The following is a 24,519-nucleotide window of genomic DNA, read 5'->3' as shown; positions in this document are numbered from 1 at the left end:
AATTCATGGAATTTGTCCTAACCAACTAAGAGAGAATAGGAACCATTCTGTTTTCTGATTTGTTATGTTTACAGATATCTTTTTCCTACAGGAATGAAGTCATAATAGAGTAAATTAAATCATTTGAAGAGATGGAAAAAACCTTTTACAATAGAGGGAAAGAAGGAAAGGAATGAGCATTGTTTGAATTTTATTGTAACCAGATGTGGCTGACAGAGAGAAAAACATTCATACTCAATTTGGTATACAAGTTTATCTTATCCTACAGCTGGGGTGTGGGACTTTTTTTTTTTTTTTTTTTTCTTTCTGTCCATTGTCATTTGAAACCACTCTTTATCTCAAGGCACATGGGTCAGTCTCACTGGGGTAAAAAGGGTGTTAAGATTTGCTCAGATAGACTCTGAGAAAGTGAGTGAGAGGGTCTTAATCACAGCAAATCAGCAACTAAAACCCTCAATCCTGGTTCAAAAGAGGAGCAAATCAGGGGTGCAGCTTCCACTAGCAACTCAAAAGGCAAACTGAGAAATCAGGCTTTTTTCCTGAATAGAGCAGGCAAAGCTACTCCCTGTAAACACAAGGAGACCTTATGCTCAAAGCCTATACTCAGAACTGCAAAGAAAGCTTGGGACATTGCTACCTTTACCCTGGGAGCAAATGTCTACCTTAAAAGCAAAAAAAAAAAAAAAAAAAAAAAAAAAAAGGAAAGAAAATGACCAAAAAACAGAAAATAATCTTGGTCATATAAAGCTACTACAGGCGGACTTCCGGCCAAGATGGCGGCGTGGAGGCAGACAGCTGCTTGAGCTCCTCGTTTTCTCTCAGAACTTACTTCATGACAAGCCTCTGACTTAATGCTTGACCCAGAAAGAAATCCACAAATTATCACCAAGAGAAGACATCCTTGAAAGTCGCCAGAAAAGGTCTGTGTTTGTTCGGGGGAGGGTCAATCAGACTGGGCGCAGACTGAGGGCAGACAGCCAGAGCAAGACAGGCAGCTCACACAGCTCAGACCAGAGGGGGAGGGGTGTGATCTATGCTGTTTCTGTGAAAGGGCTTTTGCCCCAGTGTGGATGCTCTGTCTTGGCAGCAAGCCAGGAGCGGTGGAGAGGGTGTAAACACCGGAGGTGAAGATTAAAACCCCAGAAAGCCAGCGTCTCTCAGAGCCCGGCCACCCCCAACCCCCACCTGGACTGACTCGGTGCGTTCTCAGAGTCTCAGAGCGCAGACTCAGTACAGTCATTGCTGTTCTGTTAGTGGCTCACTGCTGCCCTACCCCAAGTCTGTAGAGGAAGCCCATTAATACCATCCAGCCCTATCCCCCGCAAAACAGACCAATTGTTTCTCTTGTCAGTTTGTTTTCTTTGATTCCTACTCTGACAAAATGAACAAAAAATTCAAAAGGGCTCTAACCATTGACAGCTTCTGTGTGGAGAGGGAGCAGACTTCAAATGCTGAGGAGACTAGGAACAGACTGTCCCCAGATGTATCCCCTGGGAGGGATATAAGCTGCTCCTCAATACAAAAGAACCTCATAGAGGAAATCAAAAAGGCTCTCACAAGAGAGCTGGAAGAGAAATGGGAAAAGGAAAGGGAAGCTTGGCAAGAGAGCCTGGAGAAGTCATCCCATGCATTCAAAGACAGAATGGATAAAGAAATCAAATCATTGAGAAACAAGATTAGTGAGCTGGAAAAGGTAAACAACTCCAAGGAAAACAGGATTAGTGAGCTGGAAAAGGTAAACAACTCCAAGGAAAACAGGATTAGAGAGCTGGAAAAAGAAATCAGCTCTCTAAAAAATAAAATGGATAAAATGGAAAAAAAATTCCATAGAAGATAAAAACTCAATTGGACAATTACAAAGAGATATAAAAAAAGTGAGTGAAGAAAATACATCATTGAAAATTAGATTGGAACAAGGAGAAATGAATGACTCAAGGAGAAACCAAGAGGGAGTCAAGCAAAACCAGAGAAATGAAACCATTGAAAAGACTGTCAAGTACCTTACCAGAAAGACAACAGACCTGGAAAACAGATCCAGGAGAGACAATTTGAGAATAATCGGACTCCCTGAAAAATGGGAGGAAAAAAAGAGCTTGGACACCATTTTCGAGGAAATTATCAAAGAGAACTGCCCAGACGTTTTGGAAACAGAGGGTAAAATAGACATTGAGAAAATTCATCGATCACCTACTGAAAGGGACCCTAAAATCAAAACGCCAAGAAATAGAGTGGCCAAGTTCAAGAACCATCAGACAAAGGAAAAGATATTGGAAGCTGCTAGAAAAAAGCAATTCAGATATGGAGGATCCACAATAAGGATAACACAGGATCTAGCAGCGTCCACATTAAAAGAACGCAGGGCCTGGAACATGATATTCCGAAAGGCTAAGGAGCTTGGTATGCAGCCAAGAATAACTTACCCAGCAAGAATGAGCATCGTTTTCCAGGGAAGAAGATGGACATTTAACGAAATAAATGAATTCCATCTATTTTTGATGAAAAAACCAGACCTACATAAGAGGTTTGATCTTCAAATACAGAACTCAAGAGACTTCTAAAAAAGGTAAAAAGAAATCTTGAGAACTATACTTCTGTCAAAAAAATATGAAAAGAACATATGTACAATATGTCTTAGAAACTAGAGGGGGAAAGGAGATTATATCATAAAAAAGTATAAAGTGGTGGTACTACATCTCATGAAGAGGCAAAGGTAACCTATTATATCTGAGAGAAAGAAAGGAGGGAGATGAACATAGCGTGTATCAATAGACATATTCGATTTATGGTGAAACTTCTTCCACTTCATTGAAAAGTGAAAGGGAAGGAGTAAGCTAAGGGGAAGGGAATACAGTAATTTCGAGGAAAAGGGGTAAAACAGGGGGAGGAACTTTAAGGTGGGGGAGGGATCCTAAAAAGGGAGGGCTGTGAAAAGCAAGTGGTGTTTACCAGTTTAATACTGGATAGGAGGGTGAGGGGGAAGGAAAGGGGAAAAGCATAGGCAGGGGTTAATAGGATGGCAAGCAATATAGAATTAGTCCTTCTAACCATAAATGTGAATGGGGCAAACTGCCTCATAAAGAGGAAGCAGTTAGCAGACTGGATTAAAAGTCAGAATCCTACTATATGTTGTTTACAGGAAACACACCTGAAACAGGATGAGACATTCAAACTAAAAGTAAAAGGGTGGAGCAGAATCTATTATGCTTCAGGCAAAACCAAAAAAGCAGGAGTAGCCATCCTCATCTCAGATCAAGCAAAAACAAAAATTGATCTAATTAAAAGAGATAAGGAAGGGCATTATATCCTGCTAAAGGGAAGCATCAATAGTGAAGCAGTATCAATATTAAACATGTATGCACCAAGTGGTGCAGCATCTAAATTCTTAAAAGAGAAATTAAGAGAGCTGCAAGAAGAAATAGATAGCAAAACTATAATAGCGGGAGATCTCAACCTTGCACTCTCAGAATTAGATAAATCAAACCACAAAATAAATAAGAAAGAAGTCAAAGAGGTAAATAGAATACTAGAAAAGTTTGATATGATAGATCTTTGGTGAAAGCTAAATGGAGACAGAAAGGAATATACTTTCTTCTCAGCAGTTCATGGAACCTATACAAAAATTGATCATATACTAGGGCATAAAAACCTCAAAATCAAATGCAGTAAGGCAGAAATAGTAAATGCATCCTTTTCAGACCATAATGCAATCAAAATAACATTTAATAAAAAGCCAGGGGAAAATAGACCAAAAAATAATTGGAAACTAAATAATCTTATACTAAAGAATGATTGGGTAAAACAGCAAATCATAGACATAATTAATAACTTCACCCAAGAAAATGACAATAATGAGACATCATACCAAAATGTGTGGGATACAGCCAAAGCAGTAATTAGGGGAAGTTTTATATCTCTACAGGCCTACCTGCATAAAATAGAGAAAGAGAGGGCCAACGAATTGGGTTTACAACTAAAATTGCTAGAAAAGGAACAAATTAAAAACCCCCAGACAAACACAAAACTTGAAATTCAAAAAATAAAAGGTGAGATTAATAAAATAGAAAGTAAAAAAACTATTGAATTAATTAATAAAACTAAGAGTTGGTTTTATGAAAAAACCAACAAAATAGACAAACCCTTAGTAAACCTGATTAAAAAAAGGAAAGAGAAAAAGCAAATTGATAGTCTTGAAAATGAAAAGGGTGAACTCACCACTAATGAAGAGGAAATTAGAACAATAGTTAGGAGCTACTTTGCTCAACTTTATGCCGATAAATTCGATAACTTAAAGGAAATGGAAGAATACCTTCAAAAATATAGCTTGCCCAGATTAACAGAGGAAGAAGTAAGTAGTCTAAATAGTCCCATCTCAGAAAAAGAAATAGACCAAGTTATTAACCAACTTCCTAAGAAAAAGTCCCCAGGACCAGATGGATTTACAGGTGAATTCTACCAAACATTTAAAGAACAACTAACTCCAATGCTATGTAAACTATTTGAAAAAATAGGGATTGAAGGAATCCTACCAAATTCCTTCTATGACACAGACATGGTACTGATACCTAAACCAGGTAGGCTGAAAACTGAGAAAGAAAACTATAGACCAATTTCCTTAATGAATATTGATGCTAAAATCTTAAATAAGATATTAGCAAATAGACTTCAGAAAATCATCCCCAGGATAATACACTATGACCAAGTGGGATTTATACCAGGAATGCAGGGCTGGTTTAATATTAGGAAAACTATTAGTATAATTGACCATATTAATAATCAAATTAATAAAAACCATATGATCATCTCAATAGATGCAGAAAAGGCATTTGATAAAATCCAACATCCATTCCTACTAAAAACGCTTGAGAGTATAGGAATAAATGGACTATTCCTTAAAATAATAAGGAGCATATATTTAAAACCTTCAGTAAACATCATATGTAATGGTGATAAACTAGAACCTTTCCCTGTAAGATCAGGAGTGAAACAAGGTTGCCCACTATCACCATTACTATTCAATATAGTACTAGAAACTCTAGCCTTGGCAATAAGAGCTGAGAAAGAGATCCAAGGAATTAGAGTAGGAAATGAAGAAATCAAATTGTCACTTTTCGCAGATGACATGATGGTATACTTAGAGAACCCCAAAGACTCTGCTAAAAAGCTATTAGAAATAATTCAGAATTTTAGCAATGTCGCAGGATACAAAATAAATCCACATAAATCCTCAGGATTTTTATACATTACCAACACAATCCAACAGCAAGAGATACAAAGAGAAATTCCATTCAAAATAACAGTCGATAGTATCAAATATTTGGGACTATATCTACCAAAGGAGAGTCAGGAATTATATGAGCAAAATTACAAAACACTTGCCACAAAAATAAAGTCAGATTTAAATAATTGGAAAGACATTCAATGTTCTTGGATAGGCCGAGCGAATATAATAAAGATGACAATACTCCCCAAACTAATCTATTTATTTAGTGCTATACCAATCAGACTCCCAAGAAACTATTTTAATGACCTAGAAAAAATAACAACAAAATTCATATGGAAGAATAAAAGGTCGAGAATTGCAAGGGAACTAATGAAAAAAAACTCAGAGGAAGGTGGTCTAAGTGTACCTGATTTAAAGCTATATTATAAAGCAACAGTCACCAAAACCATTTGGTATTGGCTAAGAAATAGACTAGTTGATCAATGGCATAGGTTAGGTTCACAGGACAAGATAGTGAATAAAAATAGCAATCTAATCTTTGACAAACCCAAAGATCCCAAATTTTGGGATAAGAATTCATTATTTGACAAAAACTGCTGGGAGAACTGGAAATTAGTATGGCAGAAACTAGGCATGGATCCACATTTAACACCACATACTAAGATTAGATCAAAATGGGTCCAAGATTTAGGCATAAAGAACGAAATCATAAATAAATTGGAGGAACATGGGATGGTTTACCTCTCAGACTTGTGGAGGAGGAAGGAGTTTGTGTCCAAGGGAGAACTAGAGACCATTATTGATCACAAAATAGAACATTTTGATTACACCAAATTAAAAAGTTTCTGCACAAACAAAACTAATGCAAACAAGATTAGAAGGGAAGTAACAAATTGGGAAAACATTTTTACAGTTAAAGGTTCTGATAAAGGCCTCATCTCCAAAATATACAGAGAATTGACTTTAATTTATAAGAAATCAAGCCATTCTCCAATTGATAAATGGTCAAAGGATATGAACAGACAATTTTCAGATGATGAAATTAAAACTATTTCCACTCATATGAAAGAGTGTTCCAAATCACTATTGATCAGAGAAATGCAAATTAAGACAACTCTGAGGTATCATTACACACCTGTCAGATTGGCTAAGATGACAGGAACAAATAACGATGAATGTTGGAGGGGCTGTGGGAAAACTGGGACACTGATGCATTGTTGGTGGAGTTGTGAAAGAATCCAACCATTCTGGAGAGCAATCTGGAATTATGCCCAAAAAGTTATCAAAATGTGCATACCCTTTGACCCAGCCATACTACTACTGGGCTTATACCCCAAGGAACTACTAGAGAAGGGAAAGGGTCCTGTATGTGCCAAAATGTTTGTGGCAGCCCTTTTCATAGTGGCTAGAAGCTGGAAGATGAATGGATGTCCATCAATTGGAGAATGGTTGGGTAAACTATGGTATATGAATGTTATGGAATATTATTGTTCTATAAGAAATGACCAACAGGAGAAATACAGAGAGGCTTGGAGAGACTTACATCAACTGATGCTGAGTGAAACGAGCAGAACCAGAAGATCATTATACACTTCAACAATGATACTGTACGAGGATGTATGCTGATGGAAGTGGATTTCTTCAACATAGAGAAGAACTAATCCAATTCCAATTGATTAATGATGGACAGAACCAACTACATCCAGAAAAGGAACACTGGGAAATGAATGTAAACTGTTATTTTTACCTTCTGAATCCAATTCTTCCTGTGCAACAAAAAAAATTCGGTTCTACACACATATATTGTATCTAAATTATACTGTAATATATTTAACATATATAAGACTGCTTGCCATCTGGGGGAGGGGGTTGGGGGAGGAAGGGAAAAAAATCTGAATAGAAGTAAGTGCAAGGGATAATGTTGTAAAAAATTACCCATGCATATGTACTGTCAAAAAATGTTATAATTATAAAATAAAATAAAAAATTAAAATAAATAAATAAATAAATAAAAATAAAAAGCAAAAAAAAAAAGCTACTACAGTAATAAGACAGACCAAAATACAAACTCAGAGGAGGACAGAATGTCTAAAGAAGAAATCTCAAAGAGTTAGATAAATTGGTCTCAAGCTGAAAGAGGCATCATGAAGATGAAAATAAAAGACTTCAAATACAAATAAGAGAGGTAAAAGGAAAAATGAGAAAAATAAGAGGTATGGATGACACGGTCAATAGTTTGGAAAAGAAAAGGGGAAAAAAAGTCTAAAGAAAACAACTCTTTAAAGCGTAGAATAAACAAAATGAGAAAAAAAAGATACAAAAACTAACAAAGAAAATCACATTTTAAAAACGAGAAAAGGACAAATGGAAGCTAATGACTTTTGTGAAACATCAAGAGTTAGTCAAACTAACTAAAAAGAATTAAAAACAAGAAAGAAAATGTGAAATATCTCATTGACAAAACAGCCAACCTGGAAAATAATCCAGAAAAGACAATTTAAAAATTATTAGTCTACCTGAAAGCCATGGCCAAAAAAGGACTTGGATATCATTCTAAGAGGTCATTAAGAAAAAGTGCCCCAATAATCTGGAAACAGAGGGAGAAATACTCATGGAAAGAACCCATCAATCACCTCTGGAAAGGGATCCCATAAGGAAAACTCTAAATGTGAAAACTATAATCTCAAGGAAAAGTACTGCAATCTGCCAAACAAAAAAGATTCAAATATCAAGGAGCAACAGTCAGAATTGCCCAGGATCTGGTAGCTTCTGCAAAAAGGATCAGAGAGCCTGGAATACCATATTCTGAAAGGCAAAAATCCTGGATTTAAAACCAAGAAAACCAAGTCATTCCCCAACTGATAAATGGTCAAACAATCTGAACAGATTATTTTCAGATGATAAAATTAAAGCCATTTTAGTTATATGACAAAATGATCTAAATCACTATTGATTAGAGAAATGCAAATCAAAACAACTCTGAGATAACACCTCACACCTTTCAGACTGGCTAAGTTGGCAGGAAAATATATTGATAAATGTTGGATGGGATGTAGGAAAACTAGAACATTAATACATTGTTAATGGAGTTTGAAATGATTCCACCATTCTAGAGAGCAAGCTGGAATATGCCCAAAGAACCATAAAACTGTGCATACTATTTGATCTCATAGAGCCATGACTGGGTCTTGTATACGAAAGAAGTCATAAAGAAGGTAAAGGACGTACATGTACAAAAAAATGATTTTAGCTGCTAATTTCTATGATACCAAAGAACTGGAAAAGGAGTGGATGCCCATCAGTTGGGAAATGTCTGAAAAAGCCATGGTACATGAAGGTAATGGAATATTATTGTTCTATAAAAATTATGATTGAGTTGATTATAGAAAGGCCTGGAAAGAGTTACATGAACTAAGGCTGGACAAAACAACCAAAACCAAGAATACATTGTGCACATTAATAGCTAGAATGTGCGATGATAAGTATGAAAGGCTTGTTTTGTTTTATTTTATTTTTTCCCCAGTGGTTCAGTGATTTGAAGAAATTCCAAGAGACTTTTGACAGAAAAAGTCCTCTGCATCCAGAAAAAGATCTTAGGAGAATGAATGTAAATTAATACATCTATGTTCACTCCTTTTTTCTGTTCTTTTTTTTTTTTTTTTTTTTTTTTTTTTTTTTTTTTTTAATCTCTCCCATGATTTTTCTCTTTTGGTCTAATTTTTCTCTCCCAACATGATTTATAAAACAGTATGTATTTAAAATGAAAACAAATAGGATTGGTAATAGGGGACTAAATAGAAGGAAGAGGAGATTGAAGGAGGTGGTAGTCAGAAGCAATTATCTTCTCTTTTAATCCCAGCTTCTTATCTGATTTGCCTATTTATTGTGTTTCTTCCCCTTATCAGTTATTTGGCTATGAAAATTGCAAATAGATATAAAGGCTTTTCCCTTCTTCCCTCCTGTTTGAGCAATTGAGAACCTTGAGAACCTTCTTATCCAGTTTGAAAACTCTTCTCTTCTCAAACAATAAACACCTTTATAACTTTTGTAAACTGTGATTCAATTCTGGCTCATTCTGGATCCTCCCTTTTGGAAGTGGGATTTATCTCATTTTAGCAATTCACAGAGATTTCCTCTGCTTAACAGTAAAATGGTTTCAACACTTTTATTTCAAACAAATAACAAGAATAAGGAATGATAATAAATAATATATAATACATACGTTAATATATATAATATACAATATAAATAAACATTCTAAATTTGCAAGAAAGTTTTCTATATTTGAAATTACATAGTCAATAGATTAATGAACATTAAAGCTAGATTTAAGGATGTTTTGGGGGAAACAAAGTGGCAAAGTAGAAACAGTGGGTGTTCAAAATATACTGGTAAATTGATACAAATTAGGGATTAATTAAAAGGAATAACTAGACCAAAAAGTTTTCCTTCTTTGGTCTAGTTATTTCTTTTAATTAATCTCTAATTTTTTTTTTTCCTTGAAATCAAGAGTATGTGTTGGAGAGGGAAAGAAAAGCTTACTGTAAGAAAATACCCTTTTAGATAGTCCAATTTTTTTTTTTTTTTAAGTTCTCTTCTTCAGACAATGAGATCCAGAGATGAGCTAAGCTATGTGAAGCTTTCAAACAACTTTTACTAGCCAAAATATGACATTTCAACTATCATCATTGTTCACTTCATACTATTAAATTTTTGTGAGAAGTCCTGGCAGCAAACCAATAGCAAAACCTAAAGCAAAGAGCATTTCTAACTATCTTTGCAGTTTCTCCACTCATGAAGAAAGGAACAAACTCAATGAACTAATAAATCTTCTTCTTGATTCCTGCAATCATAATATATAGTACAACTTTCCTAAAGCCAAGTAAATCACCCTTCTGATTAATTCCTCATGCCCTTTATCACAAAATATTTTAAAATCCCTTGCTCCTCAAAATTACCTTGCATTTGTTGTACAATATAATTAGTTTGTATATCCATATAAAAAGTTTTTTTTCAAAAACAAGGTCTGTTTCTTTTTTATTAGTGTGTGTGTGTGTGTGTGTGTGTGTGTGTGTGTGTGTGTGTGTGTGTGTATAATACAAATAAACAAAGGAGTTATACTATCTCTAGTGTATGTAATTCCTGGTGGGAGAATACCTTCCACAAAAATGACAACTTATTGTGAATCCTGGATATTTGTCTGAAGCTATTAAGAGATTAAATAACTTAATACAGATTAAATGAACAGCTAAAACAAATCAGAGAAGGGAATTGAGTTCAGATTTTCTTAATTTCAAATCCTCCTTGACTATAGAAATATGTCTCAAATTATATTTTTACTAGATTATTGGTAATAACGGATTTTAAGTTGTTATCATTAAAATAGTAACTATGTATATTTGTGTGCAGAAAGAAAATTTTATAATTTTCCTGACTTTCATTTATATTTCACTTTGACAAACAATATATTCACATATTTTTGCCAGAAATTCTGCTAAAATATTATTCTCATTAGACTTTGATATTTTTTCAATATAATATGTATAAATTGGCATCTTAAGATGGTTTACATGTGCATTTCTCTAGTTTTGAGAAACAAAATTCTATTGACTTAATTCATATTTGTTCCCTTATGACTTATTTGTTTTGTTTTTTTCTTCTTTATTGGCATGGATGCATTTTTAATCTAGTGCCTGTAATTATTTATAATTTTTTTGAAATATCTACTGTAAAACTTTCTAAATAATTTTCTTTATTATTTGAAGTTTATATTTTTATTATTTTGTAGAAGCCTTTATCATTTCACCATCATCTTAAATTTTAATTATAATTTTAAATTATTTTCTACCCTTCAAAATTAGGGAAAATCTATCTGACATCATTTGAAAATATAGTTACTGTTTCAAAAAACATATTGCTAATGAGGAGTGCTAGTCCTAATTAAACAAGCTTTGTTTTAGACTATATTTTCATGTGAAATTTGCTTTTACTTTAATTATGTTGTTTGAAGTGTTCATTAAAATAAATATGTAGCAATATATGTATTTCAAGCCCTATTTGTTTCTCAAGGGTCCTCTTTCTAAGCTAGAAAATTGTCCAAATTTTACTGGGTGTATCAGTGTTGTGAATTCCCAACAAACCCTAAAAAATAGTTACTAAAATTAGGGATTACAAGGGATTATTAGGGATTGAAAAATAGGAAAAAAATTTAAAAGTGTTTTAAAAAATTACACTAGTGGGAGATGCTTTCTCACAAACACTTCCAATTGCTTTTAAATAATGATGTTAAACAAATATTAGAACAGCAGAACCTATAAAAAGGCAGAGTGAAAGAACAATTTAGACCAAGATTACTTAGATGTTCATCAGCAAAGATCTATTGCATGCTCATTACAGTCCAGGACACACCACCTCAACCTTACCTGAAGACAACTGAATAGGTGGCAACAGCAGTGATTCCTTTCCTCTCTGTCCACAAATCCCAAAGAAAACTTTGAAAGACAGCAGAAAAGATATGTTGAACCTGGGAGAGAGTTGAGTATAGTGCAACACTGGCTTTATTATCACAGCCACAGCCCAAACAAATATGGATCAAGTCTGGGAGCCATAAAGTTAGCAACTGCAGTGGCTGCTTCCGAAGCTTTCAACCCAAAGATTGTAAGAATTTTTTTTTTGATAGCACACAGGGAGGACTCTGTTGCTTTGCCCATACTCAAATCCTCATCATAGTGCTAGGTAGCAATACCAGGGTAAGAAGGAATAGTAGCACAGTAGAAGTTGCTACCATCATGAAGTGGGCTCATTACCCACAGCTTGAAAGCAGAAAAGTGTACTTCTGGTTTCTCACAGACAAAAGGAAAGGTTAGGATACTAAGAAAAACATTCCTTAGATCATGCCATCTTGGAAAAGCTGAAAATGTACAGGTTTCTAAAATAATGTTGAAAATAGATGAAAAGTACACCCAAATGATTAGAACAAAAGCAAAGCCTTATTTTAGCAAATAGTTAATAATCAAGTTATAGTCAGGGGCAATTAGCAAACAATAGAAAAATGTAATTTTGACCATAGATCATAGAAAATTGCTATGGTGAAAATGGAGATCAAGGGGGGCAGAGCCAAGATAGCTGAGAGGACACACTTCATTCTGAGCTTCCCTTCTACCCTCACTAATGGTTACAAAATTCAGCCTCTGAAATAGTGCTTGATTGGTAGAATCCACAAATATTGGGAGTACAACAAATTACCAGCAGAAGAAAATCTAGAAGATCACCAGAAAAGTTCTGTCTTGGCGCAGGCCACAGCAGGCAGAGAGGCAAAACATGGAGGCCAGCCCAAGCTGAGCAGACTGGGAGCTGAGTGCAGTCTCCATGAGTGGAGATTTTGCAGGGTGGACTCTACTACAGGTTGGCTGCTCTGCTTTGGTTACAAAGAAGTAGATTAGCAGAGAAGTTATAAAAATGCAAAAGGTAGAATGTACCCCCAAAATGCCAGAATTTCACAGGACCTGGCCACACCCACCCAGTACTGGGAGTGACTCAGTTCAATCAGTACAGCCATATGCCACAATATGGACGCTCATTCCAGGGCAGTTGCACTTCTGCAATGGGGCCACTCTTCCAGCTCTTCAAACTTGTTCACAGGACAGCCAATTTCCATTATTGTCTTTCCTTGTTCTGTAGAGGAAGCTGGGAACCTCTTTACCCTATAGGCAGACCCCAAGGTTTTTTTTTTTGTTTTTGTTTTTTGTTTTTTAATGATTAAAAAACAAAGTGAGCTCTAAATATAGATAGCTTCTATACAGAAAGAGAACAGATCTCCAACCTTGAGGAGACTAATAGCAAACAGTTTCCAGACAAAACTCTAAAGGGAGATATAACCTGATCCTCTCCTAGAAGAACAAGCCTTCTCCTAAAAGAAATTTAAAAAAAAAAAAAAAAGATCTTAAGAGAGATGTAGAAGCAAAATGGGGAAAGAAAAGAGAAGTTCTGCAAGAGAGTAGGGAAAAGGCATATAACTCAATAAAAGAAAGGTTTGATAAGATGGAAAAAGAAAGGAAAGGAATGAAAGAAGGAATGAAGGAAGGAAGGAAGAAAGAAAGAAAGAGAAAGAAAGAAAGAGAAAGAAAGAAAGAAAGAAAGAAAGAAAGAAAGAAAGAAAGAAAGAAAGAAAGAAAGAAAGAAAGAAAGAAAGAAAGAAAGAAGGAAAGAAAAAAGAAAAAAGAAAATAATTATACACACATAATAGTAGAAGTTTTGTGGATTCTGAGGTACCTTGTAATTTTAAATCTCTGTGATATGATTCTTTAGATTAGATTATAATTGCCATTATTTACTAATCACTAATCATATTCCCAGTAGTAGAAATAGTGTATATATGTGGCAATACTGATGTTGTCTTCATAGATTTTTACTTTCATAACAATTTGATTCTTTTTATTGGATCCAGGAATATAATGTCATTAATTTAATAACCCTCTGGTAAAAAAAAAATTCTTTTGACGAATTTAGATCAATATTATGTCATTATGTCACATAGTTTTAAAGATTCATCTGGAACATTAGGAGATTAAATGAGTTACCCAGGTTAGACAAGGACTATGTACCACAGGAAGAATTTTAAAGTTGTTATCTCTCATTGTAAAGCTATAAGTGTCTCCAATAAATTACTCATCCTCTCTGTTCTCCATTGTATATTATATATGGATTTGTTGCTATAGCTATCATCAATACCTTTCAGGTTATAATGAAGATTTTTTTTCTTTTGATGATGCTTTAGTCACTATATAATTATGCAAATTTCAATTAATTTTTCATCATGTCTTGTTCTCAAATAATATTTCTCAACAATCATATATTATAATATATTCAGTCATTTGCTCAAATAATGAATTTGTTATTCATTTTTGATTGTAGTGCTTCTATAAATGTTTTTATTAAAGATTTTTATTTTCAAAACATATGGATAGATAATTTTAAGCATTTACTCTGGCAAAACTTTGCATTTCAATTTTTCCCTCCCTATCCATTAACCCCTCCTCTTGATATCAAGTACCCCAATATAAGTTAAACATGCAATTATTCTACACATATTTCCAAAATTATCAGGCTGCACAAGAAAATTCAGATTAAAAAGGGGAAAAAAAGAGAAAAAAAAAACAAAATGCAAGCCAACAAAGCAAAATATGAAAATACTATTTTGTGATCCACACTTCCATAGTCCCATAGTCTTATCTCTAAGTGTAGATGGCTCTCTTCATTACAAAATCCTGAAACTGGAATGAAACATCTCTCTGTTGACAAGAGCCACTTCTATCAGAATTGATACTATGATCTTACTGTTGCTGTGTACAATGATCTCCTGGTTCTACTCACTTCACTTAGCATCAGTTTATGTGAGGTTTTCCAAGCCTCTCTGACATCATCTTTCATAACATCAATATACCATAACTTATTCAGCCATTCTCCAAGTGAAAGGTATCCATTCACTTTCCAATTCCTTGCTACTACAAAAAAGAGCTGCCAAAAATATTGTTGGCACATATAGGTCTTCTCTTTTTTATGATATCTTTGGGATAGAGGCTTGGTAGTGACAGTGCTGGATAACAATTCGATAGCTATTTGGCCATAGTTCTAGATTGTTCTACAAAATGGTTGAATTAGTTCATATTTCCATATACAATTTGACCAACAATGTATTAGTGGTAAAATATAAACATGCTGATGATTTTTTGTGGATTTATTTGGTATTCTTCAACTTTGCTCAAGTTGCGAATTCTTAGGAATATTTTAGATGATTCCTAAGATTTTCTAGGTATGTCATCATATCATCTGCAAAGAGTGATGAATTGGGTCCCTCATTACCTATTCTAATTCCTTTGATTTTTTTTCTTATCTTGTTGCTATAGCTAGCATTTTTAATACCATATTAAACATTAATGGTGTTGATGAGTAACCTTGTTTCACCCTTGATCTTATAGGAATTGCTTCTCATTTATCTTCATTACATATGATACTTACTGATGGTTTTAAATAAGTACTACTTATCATTTTAAGGAAAATTCCATTTATTCCTATAATCGCTAGTGTTTTTAATAGGATAAGTTCTGGATTTTGTCAAATTCATTTTCTGCATCTGAGATTATCGTAAGATTTTGTTAGTTTTGAAACTGGTAAAATCAATGATCCTAAAACTCATCCTAATATTGAATCAGCCCTGCATTCCTAGTATAAATTCAACTTGGGCATGGTGTATTATCCTGGGAATAAATTTCTGTAATCTTTTTGTAAATATTTTACCTAAGATTTTTGCATCAATATTTATTAGGGAAATTAGTTTCTAATTTTCCTTTTTGTTTTGACCCTACCTAGTTTAGATATCATCACCAACTCTGTGTCATAAATGGAATTTGGTAGGATTCCTTCATTCCCTATTTTCTCACATAGTTTGCAGAGTACTAGAAATAATTGTTCTCTGAAGGTTTGATAGAATTCACATGTACATCCATCTGGTCCTGAAGATTTTTTTCTTAGGGAATTGATCAATAAATAGCTTGTTCAACTTTATTTTTTTTCTAACATGGAGCCTTTTAAATATTTTTTTCTCCTCTGTTAATCTAGGGAATCTATATTTTTGTAAGTATCCATCCATTATACTTAGATTACCTGATTTAATGGCACACAATTGGGCAACATAGCTGCTAATTATTACTTTACTTTCCTTTGCATTAGCCAAAAATTCACCATTTTCATTTCAGATACTAGCAATTCCATTTTCTTCTTTCCATTTTCTAATTAAGTTAACTAAAGGTTTATCTATTTCATTGGTTTTTACATAAAACTAACTATTGGATTTGTTTATTAGTTGAATACTTTTCTTACTTTCAATTTTACTAATTTCCTCTTTTATTTTCAGAATTTCAAATTTTATATGTAATTGGGGGGGTTATCAATTTTTTTTCTTTGTCTTTTAAGTTGCATGACCAATCCATTGAACTTCTCTTTCTCTATTTTATACAAGCCAGCATCTAGAGATATAAAAGTTCTCTTAAAACTGCTTTGATTGTATCTCATATATTTTCATATGTTGTCCTATTATTATCATTTTCTTGGATGAAATTATTGATTGTGTCTATATGTTGATTCACCTATTCACTCTTTAGGATTAGGTTATTTAGTTTTCAATTAATTTTAATCTATTTCCCTAGCCCTTTTATTAGATGTAATTTTTATTGTATTATGATATGAAAATTGTGCATTTACTATTTCTGATTTGCTGTATTTGATTTTGAAGTTTTTATGCCCTATTACATGGTCAAATTTTATGTACATTCTTGTACCACTGGAAAAAAAGTATATTTCTTTCTCTATCAATTCAATTTTCTCCCTAGGTCTGTTATACCTATCTTTTCTAAAACTCTATTTCCCTCCTTAATGTCTTATTTATTTCATTTATCTAGTCCTGAGAGAGCAACATTAAAATCTCCCACTATTATAATTTTGGTGTCTATTTCTTCTTGCAGTTCTCAACTTCTTCTCTAGGAATTTTGATGTTATACCACTTGGAATATATATTTAGTATTTTTTTTTTATATTTTTTATTTATTTTTTTTTTGTATTCATTTTTCCAAATTACCCCCCCTCCCTCCTCCCGATGACAGGCAATCCCATACATTTTACATGTGTTACAATATAGTCTAGGTACAATACATGTGTGTGAATACCATTTTCTTGTTGCACAATAAACATTAGAATCAGAAGGTACATGCAACCTGGGCAGACAGATATTAGTGCTAACAATTTACATTCACTTCCCAGTGTTTCTTCTCTGGGTGCAGCTACCTCTGTCCATCATTGATCAACTGGAAGTGAGTTGGATCTTCTTTATGTTGAAGATTTCCACTACCATCAGAATACATCCTCATAGAGTATTGTTGTTGAAGTGTACAGTGATCTTCTGGTTCTGCTCATTTCACTCAGCATCAGTTGATTTAAATCTCTCCAGGCCTCTCTGTATTCCTCCTGCTGGTCATTTCTTATAGAGCAATAATATTCCATAACCTTCATATACCACAATTTACCCAACCATTCTCCAACTGATGGACATCCATTCATCTTCCAGTTTCTAGCCACAACAAAAACAGCTGCCACAAACATTTTGGCACATATATGTCTCTTTCCGCTCTTTAGTATTTCTTTGGGATATAATCCCAGTAGTAGCACTGCTGGGTCAAAGGGTATGCACAGTTTGATAACTTTTTGGGCATAATTCCAGATTGCTCTCCAGAATGGCTGGATTCTTTCACAACTCCACCAGCAATGTATTAGTTTCCCAATTTCCCCACATCCCCTCCAACATTTATCATTATTTGTTCCTGTCATCTTAGCCAATCTGACAGGTGTGTAGTGGTATCTCAGAGTGGTCTTAATTTGCATTTCTCTGATCAGTAGTGATTTGGAACACTCTTTCATGTGAGTGGACATAGTTTCAATTTCTCCCTCTGAGAATTGTCTGTTCATATCCTTTGACCATTTATCAATTGGAGAATGGTTCAGTTTCTTATAAATTATGGTCAGTTCTCTATATATTTTGGAAATGAGACCTTTGTCAGAACCTTTGTTTTTAAAAATATTTTCCCAATTTGTTACTTCCCTTCTAATCTTGTTTGCATTAGTATTATTTGTACAGAAACTTTTTAGTTTGATGTAATCAAAATCTTCTATTTTGTGATCAATAATGATCTCTAGTTCTCCTCTGGTCATAAATTCCTTCCTCCTCCACAAGTCTGAGAGGTAGATTATCCTCTGTTCCTCTAATCTATTTATTATCTCCCTCTTTATGCCTAAATCATGGATCCATTTTGATCTTATCTTGGTATATGGTGTTAAGTGTGGATCCATATCTAATTTCTGCCATACCAATTTCCAGTTTTCTCAACAGTTTTTTCGGAACAATGAATTTTTATCCCCAATGTTGGAATCTTTGGGTTTGTCAAAGATTAGATTGCTATAGATGTACCCTTTTTTGTCCTTTGTATCTAATCTGTTCCACTGATCTACCAGTCTATTTCTTAGCCAATACCAAATGGTTTTGGTGACTGCTGCTATATAATATAGCTTTAGATCAGGTACACTTAGACCACCTTCCTCTGAGTTTTTTTTCATTAGTTCCCTTGCAATTCTCGACCTTTTATTCTTCCATATGAATTTTGTTGTTATTTTTTCTAGGTCATTGAAATAATTTCTTGGGAGTCTGATTGGTATAGCACTAAATAAATAGATTAGTTTGGGGAGTATTGTCATCTTTATTATATTCGCTCGGCCTATCCAAGAGCACTGAATGTCTTTCCAATTATTTAAATCTGATTTTATTTTTGTGGCAAGTGTTTTGTAATTTTTCTCATATAATTCCTGACTTTTCTTTGGTAGATGGATTCCCAAATATTTTATACTCTCAACATTTGTTTGGAATGGAATTTCTCTTTGTATCTCTTGCTGTTGCATTTTGTTAGTGATATATAAAAATGCCGAGGGTTTATGTGGATTTATTTTGTATCCTGCCACTTTGCTGAAATTTTGAATTATTTCTAGTAGCTTTTTAGCAGAGTCTTTAGGGTTCTCTAAGTATACCATCATGTCATCTGCAAAAAGTGATAGTTTAATTTCCTCGTTTCCTACTCTAATTCCTTGAATCTCTTTCTCGGCTCTTATTGCCGAGGCTAGCGTTTCTAGTACTATATTGAATAGTAATGGTGATAGTGGGCAACCTTGTTTCACTCCTGATCTTACTGGGAAAGGTTGCAGTTTATTTCTATTGCATATTATGCTTACAGAAGGTCTTAAATATATGCTCCTGATTATTCTAAGGAATAATCCATTTATTCCTATACTCTCAAGAGTTTTTAGTAGGAATGGATGTTGGATTTTGTCAAATGCTTTTTCTGCATCTATTGAGATGATCATATGGTTCTTATTAATTTGATTATTAATATGGTCAATTATATTAATAGTTTTCCTAATATTAAACCAGCCCTGCATTCCTGGAATAAATCCTACTTGATCATAGTGTATTATCTTGGAGATGATTTTCTGAAGTCTTTTTGCTAATATCTTATTTAAGATTTTAGCATCAACATTCATTAAGGAGATTGGTCTATAATTTTCTTTCTCAGTTTTCGATCTACCTGGTTTAGGTATCAGTACCATGTCTGTGTCATAAAAGGAGTTTGGTAGGACTCCTTCATCCCCTATTTTTTCAAATAATTTATATAACATTGGGGCTAATTGTTCTTTAAATGTTTGGTAGAATTCACATGTGAATCCATCTGGCCCTGGGGATTTTTTCCTGGGGAGTTGATTAATGGCTTGTTCTATTTCTTTTTCTGAAATGGGACTATTTAAGCAATTTATCTCCTCCTCTGTTAATCTAGGGAGCCTATATTTTTGGAGAAAGTCATCCATTTCACTTAAGTTATCAAATTTATTGGCATAAAGTTGGGCAAAGTAACTCCTTATTATTTCTCTAATTTCCTCTTCATTGGTGGAAAGATCCCCCTTTTCATTTGTAAGACTATCAATTTGATTTTCCTCTTTCTTTTTTTTTGATCAAATTTACCAAAGGTTTATCTATTTTATTGGCTTTTTCATAAAACCAACTCTTGGTTTTATTTATTAATTCAATAGTTTTTTTACTTTCAATTTTATTGATTTCTCCTTTTAATTTTTGTATTTCAAGTTTAATTTTTGGTTGGGGATTTATAATTTGGTCTTTTTCTAGCCTTTTAAGTTGTAAGCCCAATTCGTTAATCTTCTCTTTCTCAATTTTCTTCAAATAAGCCTCTAAAGATATAAAATTTCCCCTTATTACTGCTTTAGCTGCATCCCAAAGATTTTGATATGATGTCTCATCATTGTCATTATCTTGGGTGAAATTGTTAATTGTTGGGGGGCGGAGCCAAGATGGCAGAGAAGAAACACATGACTCAGTGAACGTCCTCACTCCCTCACAACCAATTAGATAAATTAAGTCTCAAAATTAGCTCAGGACTGATAGATACCACAAGGACTGGAAGCACGACTTACCAGCTGAAGAGAATCTGGAGTTTCAACAGGAAAGGTCAGTTCTCAGGGGAGGAATAAGAAAGACCAGCACAGACGGTGGGGTAGGGGCACACTGCGCCCATTGCGCTGGGAAGGGCTCTGGGATCAGAGAAGCCACTGAGGTAAAGGAATCTGGCACAGGCTGTTAGCTCTTCTCTGCTAATTATTTAGCAGTTCAGAAGAGAAAGCCAAAATATTTTAAAACTCAGATTAGATTTTCCCCGATCCTGGGGGTGACTCAGCAGAGACTCGGCACCAGGGGGTGTGGCCTCAGCTACCACCTGAGAATAGTTAAGAGATTGACAAGTGGGTGGATACGGCCCAAGGCAACACACACTGCCTAGCTTAGCTGGAGGGAGTGGAACTCAGCTCCAGGAAGTCCCAGAGAAGCAGAACCTTTGAACTAGGGACCGCAGTTTCTGGCAGACACTTCCAGTTTGAGCGCAGGGGCTTCTCATGTCACCTGCTGCAGACATCCACTCCCCACCGGGACACATAGGCTGGGCTTTGTGCTGTCTTCACTATTCTACGCCCTCGAAGCACAGTAGTGCTAATCACCTCTGAGGCACTTCCAGGGAGGGGGTGGGGAACTCTCTCCCAGAGCTCTCTCTTAGCTCAGGCTCAGGAGCCGCTGCATCCATCCGGTCTGGGAGGAAGCTGGTAAAGAAGTAAATAATTTCCTACCCCAGAGACAGACCCCAAAAGATTTTTTTAAGTATGAGCAAAAAAGCTAGAAAAACCATAGATTCCTTCTATACAGAGAAAGAGCGGGTATCCAACCCCGAGAAAGTTGACAGCAGAGAATCAACAGACAACAACCTAAAGGGGAACGATTCCTGCCCCCCATCACATAACTCTCTCCTAGAAGAAGCTCTTAAAAAATTGAGGGAGATCGAAGAAAAATGGGGAAAAGAAAGGGAAGTTATGATAGAGAATAACAACGTCCTGAAATTGGAGTTGGAAAAAATAAAGAATTCACAGGAGATGCAGGGAAACAAAATTAGTGAATTAGAAAAGGTTAAAAAAACACAGGAAAGTAGGATTTCTGAATTGGAAAAGATAAAAAAGTCTCAAGAAAATAGAATTTCTGAATTGGAAAAAGAAAATAATTCTCAAAAAAAAAAATTAGGGAAATGGAAAAAAACTCAATAGAGCAAAATAATTCATTTAAAAACGAAATTGGGCATTTACAAAAAGAACTAAAAACTGTGAAAGAAGAAAATAACTCCTTAAAAGTCAGGATGGAACAAATAGAAATGAATGATTCACAGAGAACCCAAGAATCAGTCAAACAAAACAAAAAAAATGAGAAGCTGGAGAACAACGTCAAATACTTACTGGGAAAATCTATAGACCTGGAAAATAGATCTAGGAGAGATAATCTGCGGATTATTGGACTTCCAGAAAACTATGACCAAAAAAAGAGCCTAGATTCTATTTTACAGGAAATTATCAAAGAGAACTGTCCAGAGATAATAGAAACAGAAGGGAAAGTAGATGTGGAAAGAATTCATCGAACTCCTTCTGAAATAGACCCTAAAAAAAGAACACCACGGAATATAGTGGCTAAGCTGCAGAATTACCACACAAAGGAGAAAATCCTGCAAGCAGCTAGAAAAAAACAATTTAAAAACCAAGGTGCCACAATAAGGGTCACCCAAGATCTGGCTGCCTACACATTAAAAGATAGAAGGGCCTGGAACCTGATATTCCGAAAGGCAAAAGATCAAGGACTGCAACCAAGAATGAACTACCCAGCTAAGTTTAGCATCTTTTTCCATGGAAGAAGATGGTCATTCAATGAAACAGAGGAATTCTATATGTTTCTAAGAAAAAAACCAGACTTAAACAAAAAATTTGATCTACATCCACAAGACTGAAGAGAAACAGAAAAAGGTACACAGAACCCTTGAGAACTGTAACTCTGTTGTGGGTATATAAAAAATACTCAAGGATAATTTGATTTTACTGATATAAAAGAAAAAAAGGGGTGTGTGGTAAAGGGAAGGAGGTCGGTTCAGAAAAAGGGGAAGGAGTGATAAAAAGAGGGAAACTACATCCCAGGAAGAGACATAGAAAATACACCATATCTGAGGGAACTTAGTGAGGGGGAGAATCATTGTGTGAATCTTACTCTCATCAGAAGAGGCTCAAAGAGTAAATAATTAACATATTTGTTTTTCAGAGAATTTTCTCTCATCTCATTAAAAGGGGGGAGAGGAAAAGGGGAAAGGAAAAGGAGAATAAGTGAAGGGACTTGGAGGGAGGGGGGAGGGATCCTAAAAAAAAAAAAAGAGGGAGGGTTGCGCGTCACAAGGGGGGTCTGTAAATTAAATATCGGGGAGGGGGATCAGGGGGGTCAAGGGAAAAAAGTATAATCTGGGGATAATACGATGGCAGGAAACACAGAATTAGTAATTTTAACTGTAAATGTAAATGGGATGAACGATCCCATCAAATGGAGACGGATAGCAGATTGGATCAAAAAGCAGAACCCTACAATATATTGTCTACAGGAAACACACTTAAAGCAGGGAGATACATACAGAGTAAAGGTAAAAGGTTGGAACAGAGCCTATTATGCTTCAGGTAAAGCCAAAAAAGCAGGGGTAGCTATCCTTATCTCAGATCAAGCAAAAGCAGAAGTAGATCTCGTTAAAAAAGATAAGGAAGGAAACTATATCCTGCTGAAAGGTAGCATAAATAATGAAGCCATATCAATACTAAACATATATGCACCAAGTGGTATAGCATCTAACTTTCTAAAGGAAAAGTTAAGAGAACTGCCAGAAGAAATAGACAGTAAAACTATAATAGTGGGAGATCTCAACCTTGCACTCTCAGATTTAGACAAATCAAACCACAAAACAAACAAGAAAGAAATTAAAAAAGTAAATAGAACATTAGAAAAACTAGGTATGATAGACCTTTGGAGAAAACTGAATGGCAATAGGAAGGAATATACTTTCTTCTCAGCAGTTCATGGATCCTATACAAAAATTGACCATATATTAGGACATAAAGATCTCAAAATTAAATGTAGGAAGGCAGAAATAATAAATGCCTTCTTCTCAGATCACAATGCAATAAAAGCTACATTCAGTAAAAAGTTAGGGGTAAATAGACCAAAAAGTAATTGGAAACTGAAGAATCTCATCTTAAAGAATGACTGGGTGAAAGAGCAAATTATAGAAACAATTAACAATTTCACCCAAGATAATGATAATGATGAGACATCATATCAAAATCTTTGGGATGCAGCTAAAGCAGTAATAAGGGGAAATTTTATATCTTTAGAGGCTTATTTGAAGAAAATTGAGAAAGAGAAGATTAACGAATTGGGCTTACAACTTAAAAGGCTAGAAAAAGACCAAATTATAAACCCCCAACCAAAAATTAAACTCGAAATACAAAAATTAAAAGGAGAAATCAATAAAATTGAAAGTAAAAAAACTATTGAATTAATAAATAAAACCAAGAGTTGGTTTTATGAAAAAGCCAATAAAATAGATAAACCTTTGGTAAATTTGATCAAAAAAAAGAAAGAGGAAAATCAAATTGATAGTCTTACAAATGAAAAGGGGGATCTTTCCACCAATGAAGAGGAAATTAGAGAAATAATAAGGAGTTACTTTGCCCAACTTTATGCCAATAAATTTGATAACTTAAGTGAAATGGATGACTTTCTCCAAAAATATAGGCTCCCTAGATTAACAGAGGAGGAGATAAATTGCTTAAAAAGTCCCATTTCAGAAAAAGAAATAGAACAAGCTATTAATCAACTCCCCAGGAAAAAATCCCCAGGGCCAGATGGATTCACATGTGAATTCTACCAAACATTTAAAGAACAATTAGCCCCAATGTTATATAAACTATTTGAAAAAATAGGGGATGAAGGAGTCATACCAAACTCCTTTTATGACACAGACATGGTACTGATACCTAAACCTGGTAGATCGAAAACTGAGAAAGAAAATTATAGACCAATCTCCTTAATGAATATTGATGCTAAAATCTTAAATAAGATATTAGCAAAAAGACTTCAGAAAATCATCTCCAAGATAATACACTATGATCAAGTAGGATTTATTCCAGGAATGCAGGGCTGGTTTAATATTAGGAAAACTATTAATATAATTGACCATATTAATAAGCAAATTAATAAGAACCATATGATCATCTCAATAGATGCAGAAAAAGCA

The sequence above is a fragment of the Sminthopsis crassicaudata genome, chromosome 1 (genome assembly GCF_048593235.1).
Source record: "Sminthopsis crassicaudata isolate SCR6 chromosome 1, ASM4859323v1, whole genome shotgun sequence".
Classification (NCBI taxonomy): Eukaryota; Metazoa; Chordata; class Mammalia; order Dasyuromorphia; family Dasyuridae; genus Sminthopsis; species Sminthopsis crassicaudata.
Note: the sequence above shows the minus strand (reverse complement) of the source record.